The 18,474-nt window shown below is 39.3% G+C and overlaps 1 protein-coding gene across 3 annotated transcripts in view; it reads right to left on the bottom strand.

Annotated features, from left to right (window-relative positions):
• Wdr72 (WD repeat domain 72) overlaps positions 1–18,474 on the bottom strand; it is a 183,232-nt gene that overhangs the window by 9,577 nt on the left and 155,181 nt on the right. The window lies entirely within an intron of this gene.

Genomic DNA, 18,474 nt, shown 5'->3' with positions numbered 1-18,474 from the left:
TTTTAATGCATAAATCTAAAACAATATAGTCAATTAAGAGCGTGCGGGCACAGAGCAAAGAGCATCGGCCAACTCAATTAGGAAGCCCAGCTCTGCCCCATGGTGAGGCTCCTTCTGCAGGTCCAATCACAGAAACGGATTCTTTGTTTGCACCTGGCCCTTTCTTCATCTCACCCAAACCCATAGCACCAAACGCATGCACAAAAAAAGTCTTAAACAAAGGAAATCTTCAAGTATAGCATGGATGCATTTCCCATGAGGAAAAGAGGGCCCAGTGTTTGTAATGATAGGTTACCCAAAAACTTTTCACAAGATCATGTCCCAAGTAGCAACAGAAACTGGAAATGGAAGCTGGCACCTGGCCCCAACATTTCCTGTAAGCACAATATCAATACCAGCTCCTCGAACATGCAGATTCAAAGACCTGTGAGTTTCTACAGGTTGAAACACTTGCTGTAAATGACATACTCAAGCAACATGTTCTCATGTTACCTCTGCTCTAGTCAATATCGGCCAGGAAAGACGGGTCTACTCAGCATGAAGGCATTCAGTGTACAGAGCAAGCTGAGCACTGATCACACAGAGCAGGTCACGCCCATTGATGTAAAGCCGAATGCACACACATTGTTGAGGATATGCATTCCTGAAAAGTGTAAACATGTGCACACCTCTGTCCATATATGTCCTCTTATATGCTTACATATACACATATGTATACATCACTGAGTATATGCACTCATATAAGCATGTAAACACACATATATATTTATATATATACCACTGTTTCTCTCTATATATGCATACATTTATACACACATAAACTACTGAGTGAACACTTCAAATGTGTACCTGCACATATACACACACTACTTATTGCACATATATACATTCACATATATAATTACACACACACATATATATACTATTGAGCATTTCTATATAGAATATTTATACATAAACACACATTACCAATATATAACTCATATAACATACACCCATATTCACATACTTTTAAATGTATACATAACTCAGACATATATACAAATGTTCATTTATATACACACAGACACATACTACTAACAATATCTACATACTTATATAAACATGTGTATTTGCATACATATACATTTTATACTTCTGAGTGTGTATATAAATTCAAATGCACACACACATTATATGTATATATGTATATATAACTATTAAATATACTCCTGTATATATACTTACACTTAAGTATATATAGAGATACTTTCAAAAGTAGAAGAATCTTATGCTTCTTATGTTTGTATAGTACATGCTACTGTATAGTCTTCAGCTCTTAATAATATGCCATATTTATAAGTAATCAATGCAATAAACAAAAATACTTATGTAGTTCAAATAGAAAATGTTCTTAGACTCAGGGTCACTGTTGTTAAACCTCCTTCAGGACATGAAGGAGCCACACAGCCAGGAGCCCGCATTGCTCCACACACTGGATAAGTGACATCAAGGTGTACTGTTGGAGCCCTGCAGGAATCAGCAACATCAGCACTCCGGGCTCCCACTCCTCTGTGTACCCAGACCTGAAGGCCAGCAGTGACTCTTTAAAAGAGGCTGGTAGCAATTCTAGTCACACATTCCCTGCAGACAGGGTCAGCAGCCCTCTGGGAGCATAGAGAGTAGCTGCATTGTGAACGGTGGGCAGTCTTTGGAGTTGCCACTTCCTGAAAACCTTGCCTTTAGAAGCAAACACAAGGGAAGGCTGAAACTCCTATTTTAAGTAAATACACCTATGTTTTCATTTTGTACATTTGGATTTTCTAAATCCACTCCTACCCCCACAAAGCATAAGCCAAGTCTGTTTTCTTCGTTTTCTATGTCTGCAACAGTGCCTGGGCCACAGGGATTATTCTCCAAGGATTTCTGAAATGAATGAGCAGACCAGGGACTGAAGTAGAGAGGCCAGACTAGCTGTCCTCATAAATCAAGAGAATGTGTGCTTTCGAGGATGTGTGTTCAGTTAAATTCACGAGAAGACTACTGTTTCATACCATGTGGCCAAGTCTGTGATCTGAAATAAAATGTCTTTGTGTCCCGATTGTCACCGATGTGGCTTCCTTAAATTGAATTTTCCTCTCCTTAAATCACACAGGTTGACTATTTTTGAACTGAACAGATTTTTTTGAGGTATTTAGGTGGTATAGGTAAATAGAGCAGAGTTATAAGAAACTATTACACCAGTCAACATTTATAGTCTTTTTACATGGCTTTTTTCTTCAGGTATCTTATTTGTTAACCTTCTGAAGTAGTGATGGTGGTGTTGACAATAAGGGGTGGGTCGCACAGATAAATCTTTTGCTAAACACCCATGCAGTTGTGTCTCTATTTGTTTGGGCAAGTACACTGTCCTTTTCATCTAGATAACATTCTTTCATGATTGAACACTGTTCAACACCCAACCACTTAGTCATTCCTCCAACATAGCTTTTTACCAAACACACATTATTAAAAATGCTATTCTAGTGGGTCCCCACCCCTTAGTCCTGAACTACAGGCTCCAGACTGAGTGTGGGAAAGGGGAAGCAATTGTTCTCAGTTTTGTACTCACCAGTGGAATTCAATGGATTATTCTGATCCATAGCCAAATAGGAGGCCCTGGTCAAACTCGGGGAGTTTCTCTCTCTCTCTCTCTCTCTCTCTCTCTCTCTCTCTCTCTCTGTCTCTCCATATCTCTGTCTCTCTCTCTCACACACACACACATAGACACACAGACACACACACACACACACACACAGAGAGAGAGAGAGAGAGAGAGAGAGAGAGAGAGAGAGAGAGAGAGAGAGAGAGAGAAATAGGTGTAAGAAAGATTAGCAGGGAAGAAAGATAGAGGTTAGAAGTATGAGATCAGTGTACTGCTGTGTGAAATTGTCAAAGAACACGTTTAATCAATAAAACATGCTACTGTTAATTAGAGACCTCCATGGGAAGAGGGCATGAAGAAGTGCCTACAACTGTTAGAATGGCGATAGACTAGATTCAGCATGAGAAGATCTACCCAACGATTCCAAAAAGCTAGAAAAGTCAGATCAGAACTTCCGGGCACTGAGTCCAGCAGGTATCATGTAGCTACCCTTTGCCTTGACTTCTTTTTTTTTTTTTTTTGGTTCTTTTTTTCGGAGCTGGGGACCGAACCCAGGGCCTTGCGCTTCCTAGGCAAGCGCTCTACCACTGAGCTAGATCCCCAACCCCTGCCTTGACTTCTGATTTCTAAGAAGTTTGGTTCTTGTGAGGGTCAACATTGAAGAAGGTTATTCAGCTACCTTCCTTATGGCAGATTAGTCTTTCAATCTAAAGTGGCACATGATTCACCATCCTTTCCTGGGTGGTTCACAGAGTATCCAATTCAATGTCCTGTGGAAGAAGGGACACTGCTGTGTCAGTTGGGAATGGCGGGCTTCTGAGAGGTTAATTACTGCCAGTCTACCTTTCGTTTGTTTGTTTGTTTGATAGGCTAATCCTTATGATTGTCCTTTTGGGTACTTCCTGTGGTGTCTTCCTCATTAAACTCTGACATGATGAGTGGCTGGGGTTCCTCTAATGAACCACTCAAAACCAGTGCAATCAAAACGCATTGATTTGGTGCTTATTATGGGCATAGCTCTTTTCTGGACCACAAGGGGCAAAGAAGTGAACATACTTTCAATAGACCCTCATGCAACTTGTGATCTAGGTGATGTCCAACTAGCAAAATTAGTCAGGAGCTCTAGAGCCCGATGTCTAAGGGTGACATGCCTTTTAGGAGGGTAGAGAAGTTCTCTGCTGTAGAAGACTAAGCAGGTGAGATTTAACCTACCTGTCCTTGAATGGGATTGTGGGATAACCAAAGGGAGCCATTCACACCAAAGAAAAAGTCCTAGACACAGGTATGGCCAAAGGCATACTAAATATGTTATGCAACAGACATATTTGATGTGGTTGTCCACTTGGGATGTTTTAAATGAATTCTCCATATTTGTCTCTCGGAGCTGTTTGTGAATTGCTGTTGTCGGCTAATTCTTCTTACCTATAGAAGTGGCTATAGACAGGTTTTTTTTTTCTCCTTGACCTAGATAGTCAATAATTTGATCTTTACTGATGGAGGGCCCATTTATCACAGTAGCCATCCTTTCACTATACATATCGACCTTTCCTTATCAATACCACAGTCCATTTGTAGCTCATCACTAAAGTTCTTGGGTGTTTTCCTTAGTTTTTGAAGATGCTTTTCAGAGCTTGGCAGAGAGGTGCTGCTGACATCAATTCTGTGCAAATGGCTAGCCTCGTCTTCGGCTCAACATCAGCTGTTTATTTTCTCAGGAATGGATTGTGAAGCCATCTACATTTGGAGACTTGGGGCCCCAAAAGGCACGCTCTTCTCCTAGACAGAGCTCCACTAAAAGACAGAAGTCCATTCCATTCACTGACAGAGGGGCGGCTGTTCCATTTACTCACCACATGCTTTGAAATATCGACAACCAAAAGGCTGATGCCCTGAATATCTTACCAATATCTCCAGCCAGTAGATACAGAGAGGAGTCTATGTGCTGTATATGAATGTGTGGGACTTTGGTACCTTTAATGAGTTTATTTCTAGGTCCTAAGAAATAAAATTTTCAGGCAAAGAGAACTGTCAGTACTTGTACCTTCCTCTCCCCCTCTCTCTCTGTCCCTCACTCCCCTCCGTGTGTGTGTGTGTGTGTGTGTGTGTGTGTGTGTGTGTGTGTGTGTGTACAGGTTTATATTCACAAACATGCAACACACATGTGGAGACTGGAGGTTGATAGCATGTGCCTTTCTTAACTGCTCTCCACCATAGTATTTTTGAGTCATACCCAGCCAGCTGCTAGATATCTGTCTCCTTCTTCTAGTCCCCTTGGGCACTACACTTCCATGCATACCCCACTCTCCAATAAAAAAATAAAATCTTAAAACAACAGTAACACAGAGATCCATTCATATGTGCAGATTCTTTGGAAATAAGGGGAATACTTAAAGGCAAGTGATTCGTAAAAAGAAATGCTGGGCAAGTGAATTGAACACTCTATCACCAGCAAAAGGCTAACATGGATGATACACACGTTTTAGAGGTCAGGAACAGACACCCTGGTCTAAATCTTTTTGCACAGTCTGGAGATGAGATGTATCACCTCCGGCTGGGGAATCCCCACCTCTTCTCACTCCAGTAATGGAGTGGAATTACACAATATACTAAATGATAACTTACAAAAGGCACAGAAGAAAAAAATGACACCAAATTCAGATAGAAGTAAGTGTTGGTGCAACCCTGGTAGCTCAGGAAGCAAACAGTATTCATGCATTTTATTTCTAGTATTTATTATTATATATGGGTGTGAAGGTATGCTATCTGAGTATAGGTGCTCTCAGAGGCCAGCAGAGGCCAGCAGATCTGGAGTTAAAAGTAATTGTAAAGTGACTGTCATGGGTGTTAGGAGCCAAACGCAGGTATTCTGCAAGAGTAGCACATGCTCTTAACCAATGTGTGTAAATATATTTTAAAGCAGAAGGAAGAAAACCAACAAGGAAAATTTAAGCACCAGCAGCAATTCTGTAAGCACAGAAAATGTCATCTGGACAAACTCCAAATTCAGTTTACAAAGAGGCTTTGGAGCACTGTCGGATGTCTGTGTTCCACTGTCCTCCTGAGCTTTCTACCTGAGATGCACTGTCACTTGGGTATGATTTTCTAGTGTGAATTACCTCAAGACTCATACTTTTTAACTGGCAAGAAGATGATCTTTTCAAAATGCTTCGACTACTGACTATCATGTCAATATCCATACCCAGGTGTGTATAATACTTATTGAATTCAATATATAAATACAGTGTTTATATATTTTTATCATTTATTATATATTTACTCATGTATATTCATATATATATGAATATAGTCAAATTGTTGGCCAATTAGGCTGAGCGGGAATTCTTGCTGAAACGTAATTAGATCGCTCAGGGGATTCAAGGTCAGGTTAGTGTTGAGGAAGAAATAGCAATTGTTTATTAATTTCTTTAAACATGATTTTATTCCTCACAGAAACACAAGTTTCTCTATTGCCCAGAATATATGAGTGATGAGCTACTTTGGTTAGACTGGCAACCAGCAAATGCTACACTTCAGACTTACCACAGGCACAAGCTACTTATCAGTACTGATCTGGAGAGATGGCTTCATAGTTAAGAGTACTTGCTGCTCTTCCAGAACATTTTGGGTGCCTCACAACCATCTGTAACTTCAGCTTCTGGGGCATCTGACACCCTTTTCTGGCCTCTGTGGATACTTGTGTACATGTGATATAAACGTATAAGCACATAGAAAATGAATGGATGAATGAATGAATAAATAAAATAAAATAAAATAAAATAAAGGGTACAGCTCATATAACCCAGGTAAAGTACTAATAATAATTTCTAAGGCTAAAAATTATCAAATATAATTGTAATTTAAGGAGAAAACCTCAAGGCTCTACTTAGTGCTACAGCTCAAATTTATTCAAATGTCTCTAATAATTCATTATTCACAACACTAGCAGGTTGAATTAGATGCCTTATTTGCATATTTTAAAACAGGAAATATGAATCTTCACTACTTATGAAGAGTATATGTACTCATTGCAAGATAAAAGATTATAAAGAGTTTCACAATTGGAAAGAATTCATGGGTTCTCAAGGATGCAGTATATAGCAACAGGGCGGGGGAAGGGAAGGTATGTTTCTCCTATGTCTGTAGTCTAGTGTCCAATATCACCTCTACTCTTTAGTGTGACCTTTGACTTGGGGATTTATTTTCCTGACTCAAGTTCTTTTCTACAGAGAATGAGGGAATTGGACCAGGAAGCTCTTTTGCTGTATTGTAACTCTGAAGTTCAAGAACTATCAAAATCAGCCAACTACTCATTCAGAGAACCACTGAGCAGGACGCTAAGGAAACAAGTAGCAAAGAAACTGGCCCTGAAAATCTTCAAGACCTCTAAGGCTTTTCCACTATAAGCAAGGGTACTGGGGTCTTTGTGACCTCCATCTAGAAGTAACAAGATTTACTCTGGGACTAAGAGCTAACTCAGTAAACTCCTTGTCTTGTAAGGACAAGAACAAGTTTGATTCTAACTCACATAGAAGAAGTGTCATGGTGCTTGTAATCCAAGCACTGAGGAAACACAGATGGAGGATTCCCTGGGTCTCACTAGCCAGCAGTCCCTTTTAATTCTAGGCAATGACAGAGTGGGTCTCAAAGTATGAGGAAGGCATAAAAGAAAGTAAGCAGTGTTTTCCTGAGAATGACACCTAAGGTAGTCCTTTAGATGTCACATGTACATGTGTGTGCACATGAACACACACACACACACACACACACACACACGAGCACTGACCCAGGCATATACATGTATACACACACATTAAAATTAATCTGATCAAATTACCTGGCTTGGTCCCAACATCCTACAAAATAGACATAATCACTTCAGAAAAAGAAGGACCCAGCAATGCTTCATCCTAGACCACCACCTCAGACTGTGTGGGTGGTGGACAGCTTTCAAGTGCATACAGAGAACTGCTTTTGCTCTCTTCATGTAATTTAAGTTTGTCCAAAGTCATTTTTCTCATAAGAACCAAATCCTCTGGTAAATACAGAAGTGCATTACCTATGCTTGCTGTTCAGAACCATAAGGAAATATGCATTGGAAAGCAAGAATAGACTCCAAAGGAAAAGACAAACAGACCCTCATATTTTGGCAACTTGAAGAAAGAGAGACTCGGGGAGGAACTTACAGGAATCTTCTCAGGTTTTTTTTTTTTTTTTTGAAAATGAAGGTCAGAAAAATAAAGCAGACCTTTCAATAAAAATAAAACAAAACAACAAAACAAACAAGCTAGCATTTGAGACCAGAGATAAACATGATTTATATATGAACTTGTTAAGGACTACAGAGTGTAATTTAAACCATAACAAAACCTGCAGTTCTCCATTAAGAGAAAATAACAGAAAGAGCCTCCTCTTGATTACTGGGGGAAGAGACAATTGCAAAAATTACATGAGTTCTCAAATCCGTAAGTCCTCAACTGCTCCCAGGCTGAAGCTAATGCAGGACCATCAGTATGGGAAGGATGCTCCCAGGTTAGTCAATCCTCTGCTCACATTGGTCTGTACCTCAGGAGATACTCGTCCCGGATTGTTAATCATTTCAGAGAGTTGGGCTCAACACAAAAGAGAGGGAAAATAATCAAATCATGTTACCTAGTCTATACCTGGTTTTCCTTTTTTAACAGAAGGAAGGAAAAGAGGGAGGGAGGGAGGGAGGAAGAAAGGAAGGAAGGAAGGAAGGAAGGAAGGAAGGAAGGAAGGGAGAAAGGGAGGGAGGGAAGAAGGAAGGAAGGAAAGAAAGCAGAAAGGAAAGTGAGGTCTAAGTTAGAATATTTTGAGTCATTAGTCTTAATTGCTTTGACAGCGGTAATTTTGTTTTATATCAAAGTGGGAAATTTTACTAAAAGGGGGGAACGTGCTTGGATACCAATAACCTGCTTTGCAACTACATTACAATCCAATTTGAAATGAGCATCACTCTCCCATGCCCTGCCTCCCACACATGCATTCACACTAGATGTAAAAAATATAGGTGGTGGCTCTCCTGCAATTTTATGGTTTTACATATGAAATGATGCCATGTGTTTTAAATGTTCATGTACTTATTAAAAGATAAATAGTAAGACAGATTCTCCTATCTTAAATCAGTCGGGGCATCATACTCACGCTATTTGAGTCATGTCCTCAAGATTTTATTACTCCCAAAACATAGAACTGGCCTTAATAAATGGCATAGAGCACCCACTACACTTATTATTACTTTTAAGATAACATCTCTTTATGTAGCACACACTGGACTTGAACGCATAGCTCTCCTGCTTAGTAATCCCAGATTTTAAAAGTACAGATGTGTACCACCATACATCTCTGAGAGTCTCAATTTAATACAAGATAATCTATAATAAAAATAAGACAAGCATAGCCCAAGGAAAAGAATTTAAAAGCAAGCATGTAAAAGAACAAAAAGAAACTGCTCCCTATAATCTAGGAGGATGTATAAGAGTTGGACTCAACACAAAAGAGAACAAAGCTAAGAGCTGTACAGATGCTTCTAGATAAAACAATTTCCTAGTTTATGGTAAAACATCCCTTGCTATGTTTTAAAATCTTGTTTGGGACAACATATGGATGTAAAGGGTCCCCAAGTTGTCCAAGGTTAGACTGAATTAATGAATTAGAGAAACCACAGTCAGACAGAGTCAGTAAGAAGACAGGTTGCACACACACTGTGACATACTTTGGTTGTGGGAAGCATTCAATGGAAACGCAATCTTACAAATTTCTAAAAGAAACAGAATAGTGAGCTGTCATTTGATAGGACTTTGAGATGTTGTTTCATAGGGAGAAAAAATTCAGGTAAAGGACTGATGTCAGGTTGGAGTTCTCAGGACAGGATGAACAACACATTAGGCCCAGCATGGGAGACCCAAGAGAGAGGGGACTGTGATAGGCCCAGCATGGGAGACCCAAGAGAGAGGGGACTGTGATAGGCCCAGCATGGGAGACCCAAGAGAGAGGGGACTGTGATAGGCCCAGCATGGGAGACCCAAGAGAGAGGGGACTGTGATAGGCCCAGCATGGGAGACCCAAGAGAGAGGGGACTGTGATAGGCCCAGCATGGGAGACCCAAGAGAGAGGGGACTGTGATAGGCCCAGCATGGGAGACACAAGAGAGAGGGGACTGTGATAGGCCCAGTATGGGAGACACAAGAGAGAGGGGACTGTGAGAAGAACCTAGTGAGCCCAGAAGGAAGCCTTTGCTCTTGAATATTGCAATGCAATGTGTTCTTGTTGGGTGTTAGCATAAAAAAGAATGTCAGATAACAATGAATGGAGGGAGGAATGGAGATAGAGAAGAAGAATTCATCACTATGAGAATATCTGATGATACCTAGATTAAAGTCTGGAAGGAAATCTGAAAGGAAAAATATTTATGCTCTAAATAGTTCTTTTTTTATTGGATCTTTTATTATTTACATTTAAAATGTTATCCCTTTTCTCAGTTTCCTATCCATAAACCCCCTATCCCTTCTCCCCTCCCCCTTCTTCTATGAGAGTGTTCTCCTACTCAACCACTCACCACTTCCCACCTCCCTGCCCTGACATTCCCGTACACTGGGCGGGGGGGGGGGGTGTCCAGCCTTGGCAGGACCAAGGGTTTCTCTTCTCCATGGTGCCCAACAAAGCCATCCTCTGTTACATAGGTATCTGGAGCCATAGGTTTATCCATGTATACTCTTTCGATAGTGGTTTATTCCCCGGGAGCTCTGGTTGGTTGGTATTGTTGTTCTTTTGGGGTTGCAAGCCCTTTCAGCTCCCTCAATCCTTTCTCTAACACTGCCAATGGGGAACCCATTCTCACTTCAATGATTGGCTGCTAGCATTTGCCTTTGTATTTGTCATGCTCTGGCAGAGCCTCTCAGGAGACAGCTCTATCAGGATCCTCTCAGCATGCACTTCTTGGTATCAGCAATATTGTCTGGGTTGGTGACTGTAGGTTTATGGGCTGGATTCCCAGGTGGCGCAGTCTCTGAATGGCCATTCCTTCACTCTGCTCCAAACTTTGTCTCCATATCTCCTCCTATGGATATTTTGTTCCCCCTTTTAAGAAGGACTGAAGTATCTGCACCTTGGTTGTCCTTCTTCTTGAGCTTCCTGTGGTCTGTGGATTGTATCTTGGGTAATCCGAGCTTTTGGGCTAATATCCACTTAGTGAGTGCATACCATGTGTATTTGTGGTATTTGTGTGTGTGTGTGTGTGTGTGTGTGTGTGTGAGAGAGAGAGAGAGAGAGAGAGAGAGAGAGAGAGAGAGAGAGAGAGAGAGAGAAATTAGGTTACCTCACTCAGGATATTTTCTAGTTCCATCCATTTGCCTATGAATTTCATGAAGTCATTGTTTTTAATAGCTGAGTAGTACTCCATTGTGTAGATGTACCACATTTTCTGTATTCATTCCTCTGTTGAATGACATCTGTGTTCTTTCCAGCTTCTGGCTATTATAAATGAGGCTGCTATGAACATAGTGGAGCATGTGCCCTTGTTATATGCTGTAGCATCTTTTGGGTATATGCCCAGGAGTGGAATAGCTGGGTCCCCAGGTAGTACTATTTCCAATTTTCTGAGGAACCTCTAGACTGATTTCCAGAATGGTTGTACCAGTCTGCAATCCCACCAACAATGGAGGAGTGTTCCTCTTTCTCTACATCCTTGCCAGCATCTGCTGTCACCTGAGTTTTTGATCTTAGCCATTCTCACTGGTGTGAGGTGAAATCTCAGGGTTGTTTTGATTTGCATTTCCCTTATGACTAAAGATGTTGAACATTTCTTTAGGTGTTTCTCAGCCATTCGGCATTCCTCAGCTGTGAATTCTTTGTTTAGCTCTGAACCCCATTTTTTAATAGGGTTATTTGACTCTCTGGAGTCTAACTTCATGAGTCCTTTGTATATATTGGATATTAGCCCTCTATCAGATGTAAGATTGGTAAAGATCTTTTTCCAATCTGTTTGTTGCCATTTTGTCCTAATGACAGTGTCCTTTGCCTTATAGAAGTTTTGCAATTTTATGAGGTCCTATTTGTCGATTCTTAATCTTCGAGCATAAGCCATTGGTGTTTTGTTCAGGAAATTTTCTCCAATGCCCATGTGTTTGAGATGCTGCCCTAGTTTTTCTTCTATTAGTTTGAGTGTATCTGGAGGTCCTTGATCCACTTGGACTTCAGCTTTGTACAGGTGATAAGAATGGATCGATCTGCATTCTTCTACATGCTGACTGCAGTTGAACCAGCCCCATTTGTTGAAAAAGCTATCTTTTCTCCACTGAATGATTTTAGCTCCTTTGTCAAAGATCAAGTGACCATAGTTGTATGGGTTCATTTCTGCGTCTTCAATTCTATTCCATTGATTTACCTCTCTGTCTCTGTACCAATACCATACAGTTTTTACCACTATTGCTCTGTATGTAATACTGCTTGAAGTCAAGGATGGAGATTCCCCAGAAGTTCTTTTATTGCTGAGGGTAGTTTTTGCTATCCTGGGTTTTTTGTTATTCCAAATTGCTCTTTCTAACTCTATGAAGAATTGAGTTGGAACTTTGATGGGGATTGCGTTGACTCTGTAGATTGCTTTTGGCAAAATGGCCATTTTTACTATATTAATCCTGCCAATTATGGGAGATCTTTCTATCTTCTGAGATCTTCTTCAATTTCTTTCTTCAGAGACTTGAAGTTCTTGTCATACAGATACTTCACTGGTTTAGTTAGAGTCACACTGAGGTACTTTGTGTTATTTATGACTATTGTGAAGGATGTCATTTCCCTAATTTCTTTCTCAGCCTGTTTATCTTCTGAGTAGAGGGAGGCTACTGATTTGTTTGAGTTAATTTTATATCCAGCCACTTTGCTGAAGTTGTTTATCAGGCTTAGTAGTTCTCTGGTGGAACTTTTGGGGTCACTTAAGTATACTATCATATCATCTGCAAATAGTGATGTTAGACTTCTTCCTTTCTAACTTGTATCCTTTGACCTCCTTTTATTGTCTGCTTTGGCTAGGACTTTGAGAACTATATTGAATAAGTACAGAGAAAGTGGGCAGCTTTGTCTAGTCCCTGGTTTTAGTAGGACTGCTTCAAGTTTCTCTCCATTTAGTTTGATGTTGGCTACTGGTTTGCTGTATATTGCTTTTACTATGTTTAGTTATGGGCTTGAATTCCTGATCTTTCCAAGACTTTTACCATGTAGGGGTGTTGAATTGTGTCAGATGCTTTCTCAGCATCTAATGAAATGATCATGTGTATTTTTTTCTTTGAGTTTGTTTATATAGTGGATTACGTTGATGGATTTCCATATATTGAACCATCCCTGCATCCCAGGGATGAAGGCCACTTGATCATGATGGATGATTGTTTTGATATGTTCTTGGACTCAGTTTGAGAGAATTTTATTGAGTATTTTTGCATTGATATTCATAAGGGAATTTGGTCTAAAGTCCTGTTTCTTTGCTGGGTTTTTGTGTGGTTTAGGTATAAGTGTAACTGTGACTTCATAGAAAGAATTGGGTAGTATTTCTTCTGTTTCTATTTTATGGACTAGTTTGGACAGTATTGGTATGAGGTCTTCTATGAAGGTCTGATAGAATTCTGTACTAAAACCTTCTTGTCCTGGGCTTTTTTTGGTTGGGAGATTTTTTAATAACTGCTTCTATTTCTTTAGGAGTTATAGCACGGTTTAGATAGTTTATCTGATGCTGATTTAACTTTGGTACCTGGTATCTGACTAGAAAACTGTCCATTTCCTCCATTTTCCAGTTTTGTTGAATATAGGCTTTTGTAGTAGAATCTGATGATTTTTTTGAATTTCTTCATATTCTGTTGTTATGTCTCCCTTTTCATTTCTGATTTTGTTAGTTAGGATACTCTCTGTGCCCTCTGGTTAGTCTGACTAAGGTTTTATCTATCTTTTTTATTTTCTCAACAACCACCTTCTGGTTTTGTTGATTCTTTGTATAGTTCTTTTTGTTTCTACTTGCTTGATTTCAGCCCTGAGTTTGATTATTTTCTGCCATCTACTCCTCTTGGGGGAATTTGCTTCTTTTTGTTATAGAGCCTTTAGGAATGCCGTCAAGCTGCTAGTGTATGCTCTCCCCAGTTGCTTTTTGGAGGCACTCAGAGCTATGAGTTTTCCTCTTAGCACTGCTTTCATTGTGTCCCATAAGTTTGGGTATGCTGTGCCTTCATTTTTCATTAAATTCTAAAAAGTCTTTAATTTCTTTCTTTATTTCTTCCTTGACCAAGTCATCACTGAGTAGAGCATTGTTCAACTTCCATGTGTATGTGGGCTTTCTGTTGTTTTTGTTGTTATTGAAGATCAGCTTTAGTCCACGGAGATCTGATAGGATGCATGGGATTACTGCAATCTTCTTGTATCTGTTGAGGCCTGTTTTGTGACTGATTATATGATCAGTTTCGGAGAGGGTAACATAAGGTGCTGAGCAGAAGGTATATTTTTTTGTTTTAGGATGAAATGTTCTATAAATATCTGTTAAATCCATTTGGTTCATAACTTTTATTAGTTTCTCTATGTCTCTGTTTAGTTTCTGTTTCCATGATCTATTCATTGATAAAAGCAGGGTGTTGAAGTCTCCCACTATTATTATGTGAGGTGCAATGTGTGCTTTGAGCTTTAGTAAGGTTTCTTTTATGAATGTAGGTGCCCTTGCATTTGGATCTTAGTTATTGAGGATTGATATTTCATCTTGGTGGATTTTTTTTTTGGTGAATATGAAGAGTCCTTCCTTATCTTTTTTGATAACTTTCATTGAAAGTCGATTTTATTCAATATTAGAATGACTACTCCAGCTTGTTTCTTTGGACCATTTGCTTGGAAAGTTGTTTTCCAGCCTTTTACTCTGAGGTAGTGTCTGTTTTTGTCTCTGAGGTGTGTTTCCTGTATGCAGTAAAATGCTGGGTCCTCTTTACATGTCCAGTCTGTTAGTCTATGGCTTTTTATTTGAGAATTGAGACCATTGATGTTGAGAGATATTAGGGACCAAATGATTGTTGTTTCCTGTTATTTTTGTTGTTAGAGGTGGAATTATGTTTGTGTGGCTATCTTCTTTTGGGTTAATTGAAATTAGATTACTTTCTTGCTTTCTCCAGGATGTAGTTTACCTCCTTGTGTTGGAGTTTTCCATCTATTATCCTTTGTAGGGCTGGATTTGTTGAAAGATATTGTGTAAATTTGGTTTTGTCATGGAATATCTCGGTTTCTCCAACTATATTAATTGAGAGTCTTGCTAGATATAGTAGCCTGGGGTAGCATTTGTGTTCTCTTAGGGTAGTTTGATATCTGCCCAGAAACTTCTTGTTTTCATAGTCTCTGGTGAGAAATCTGGTATAATTCTGATAGGACTATCTTTATATGTTACTTTATCTTTTCCCCTTATTGCTTTTAATATTCATTCTTTGTTTTGTGCATTTGGTGTTTTGACTATTATGTGACAGGAGGAATTTCTTTTCTGGTCCAATCTATTGGAGTTCTATAGGCTTCTTGTATGTTTATGGGCATCTCTTTCTTTAGGTTAGGGAATTTTCTTCTATAATTTTGTTGAAGATATTTACTGGCCCTTTAAGTTGGGAGTCTTTCCTCTCTTCAATACCCATTATCTTTAGGTTTGATTTTCTCATTGTGTCCTGGATTTCCTGGATGTTTTGGGTTAGGAGATTTTTGTATTTTACATTTTCTTTGACAGTTATGTCAATGTTTTCTATGGTATCTTCTGTCTCTGAGATTATCTCTTTAATCTCTTGTATTCTGTTAGTGATGCTTGCATCTATATCTCCTGATCTCTTTCTTAGGTTTTCTATCTCCAGGGTTGTCCCTCCTTTGTGATTTCTTAATTGTTTCCATTTCCTTGTTTAGATCCTGGATTATTTTGTTCAATTCCTTCACCTGTTTGGTTGTGTTTTCCTGTAATTCTTTAAGGGATTTTGTGTTTTCTCTTTAAGGGCTTCTACTTGCTTACCTGTGTTGTCCTGTATTTCTTTAAGGGAGTTATTTATGTCCTATTTAAAGTCCTCTATCATCAACATGAGATTTGATTTTAAATCCAAATCTTGGTTTTCTGGTGTGTTGGGATATCCAATATTTGCTTTTGTGGGATAACTGAGCTCTGCTGATGCCAGTCTTGGTTTCTGTTGCTTAGGTTCCTGCACTTGCCTCTCACCATCAGATTGTGTCTGCTGTTAGCTGGTCTTGTTGTCTCTGACAGTGGCTTGACCCTCCTGTAAGCACTCCTAGAGACTGTCTCTCTTCTCTGAGGGATTTGGGTACAAAGAAGTATGGGACTGGGTCAACTCTGGGAACAGGTTGAAACTGGAAGTGTCCTGCCCCTTACTGCTCCTCGGCTCTTGTGTTCAGAGGGCTCTAGACAGGCTCTTTGTCTAGGAATGTGAGCAGAAGTGGTGCTCTCCCCTGAGCTCTCAGGATTATTTGCACTTCTGAGAGTCCAGCTCTCTCTCCCACAGGACTAGGTACAGAAAGGTGTAGAACTGGGTCAACTCTGGGCACAGGCAAAAGTCAAAGGGTCTTGCCCCTGACTTCTAAATACTCATTTCTTGCCTGCAGTGTATTTTTCTCCTATGACCATACTCCCCTTGTGCATTATCTTCTGGGATAGCTATTGTCATAGCCCAACTGAATATCTCTCTTCAATTGTTCTTTCAGCTCCGATGTCGAACATGATCCACTGCAATGTTCCCTGTTCACGCCACATCAGGAGATTGCAGAGCTGTGAATGTTACAAACCATCCAAGTGCAGTCTCAGGTAACAATGGCTGGTTTCTGAGGGAGTCCACCCTGTTCTCAAGCATTTTCTTTCAAACTTGATACCACATACTTCAACATTGTGACACCACACATTGTCTCTTAGATATGACATCCATTTTATGCACCACTGCCTTTGTGAAGATCCTTGGGGACAGATGTCACTCCAACTCTTTGTTTATTAAAATCAGTCTTCGTTGAAGATCTAGCTCAAATTCTACCTCCTTTATGGAATCTTCATTAACCCACCAACGAATATACCTCTCCCTGCTCTGTATTGATTAGGACTTTATCTGACTTAAATTATATATCTAGACCATCCTTTGTCCACACTCGGGCACACTAACAGAACACCCAGGTATTTTAGACACATCCTGCCTTTGAGGCCGCTTTTCTCTATAATGGAATCTCTAATGCTGGAATCAGAAGGCCTGGCTAGAGAAATCAGAGGCATGACCCAAATGTCACTATCTGACATCCTGAGCTTGTCTGAGTCAGTTGGAAATTCAGAGAGAGAGAGAGAGAGAGAGAGAGAGAGAGAGAGAGAGAGAGAGAGAGAGAGAGAGAGAGAATGAATGCTGGTACCAAGTGTAATGAGCTTAGTTCTCCAGGGACTGTGTAATTGTAGGCAGCAGTGGCTGGGAAAATCTACCTTTTCAGAATCGGATCTTTATATAAGAGCCTGGGTGAACCATACTAAGAAAAACTTCTAAGCCAAAAGATCATTTATTTAAAGAATGTTCTCCAATAACTATCAAAGTATGAAAATAAGAGTTGTTTTTGTGGGACACTGTTCCCTAAGCATACTATCCATTAACATCTTCATCGGACCAACTGTGACTACTTCAAAAGACCTACAAGCCTAGTCTTTTTAACATCCCCACAAGAAAGAAGGTAGGGATGGTCACTGGATCCTCCCTGGCATGCAACCACTTCTCTCTCCCAGTTGTATATAACGCTGTCCAAATGCATGTGTTTTAAGGAGATGTTAGAGTAGAGAGAACAGTAAAGGTTAACTGAGGCAGTCACTCCATCCGTGTGACAATAAAGTCATTATCGATGCTAGCATGAGATCTTTTTTGTTGATATGGGTCTTTGGAGTCACCCTCATACCTCTAAATAGTTCCCCACCTATGTGCTCTGTAAGTCCTGTATACTCATTGATTTGTTAATTTGGACATTAGTGGAATCACCGCTTTGATCTATGCCCCATCTGGGATGAGTATACATTTATTTGTGCCTCTCAAGAAAAAGTTGACACTATCAATGCCAAAAAAAAAAAAAATCACATTTATTCTGTACAATCCAAAGAAACACTCATAGCTGTTCTCATTTCCTGACCCTCATAAATCAAAATGTTAAACTGACCCCTGGGATTTCACTCTTCTGAACATAATATAGAGTCATAAAACAAATTTCAGTCCCACAGGACAAACCGTTTTTGTTTCATTATTTCAAAGAAAGGGTCACTTGAATGTTAAAGGGTTGTGTTTGATCATTGCTATGATTCATGCTGACTAACACCCATGGATGCATTCCTGTGTACTACTGCATATAGTACTGTGTATATATATATATATATGTATATATATATATGTATATATATATGTATATATATGTATATATAATTTAAATATAATTTAAATTTACACATATAATTTAAATTTTACAATAATTATGTATATAATTTAAATAATTGTCTCCATACATGCTGTAGTGGTAGTACCTACATGTACTACATGTAATAGTTCTCAAAGCAACGTAGGTATTAAAGGGTCTAAACAAGATAATTACAGATAGAAAAGAAATTTATTTAATATCTAAGCTATTATTATTTTGCCCAAGTTCCTGTTCAAGATAGATTTATTTTTCTTTCTTCAAAACTAAAACCTTCTCCGCAACTAAGAAATGTTCTTAGAAATTTTTCCCAAACATAAGACCTAAGTTTCTGTTCATCCACTTTTTAACAATTTTATGTTAAGTTCAATCATCTCACTGATATTTCATTTTATAGAAGTAAGATGATAAAAATTTTA

The sequence above is a fragment of the Rattus norvegicus genome, chromosome 8 (assembly GCF_036323735.1).
Source record: "Rattus norvegicus strain BN/NHsdMcwi chromosome 8, GRCr8, whole genome shotgun sequence".
NCBI lineage: Eukaryota > Metazoa > Chordata > Mammalia > Rodentia > Muridae > Rattus > Rattus norvegicus.
The sequence above is the reverse complement of the archived record's forward strand: the minus strand, read 5'-3'. Positions and strand labels throughout refer to the sequence as shown.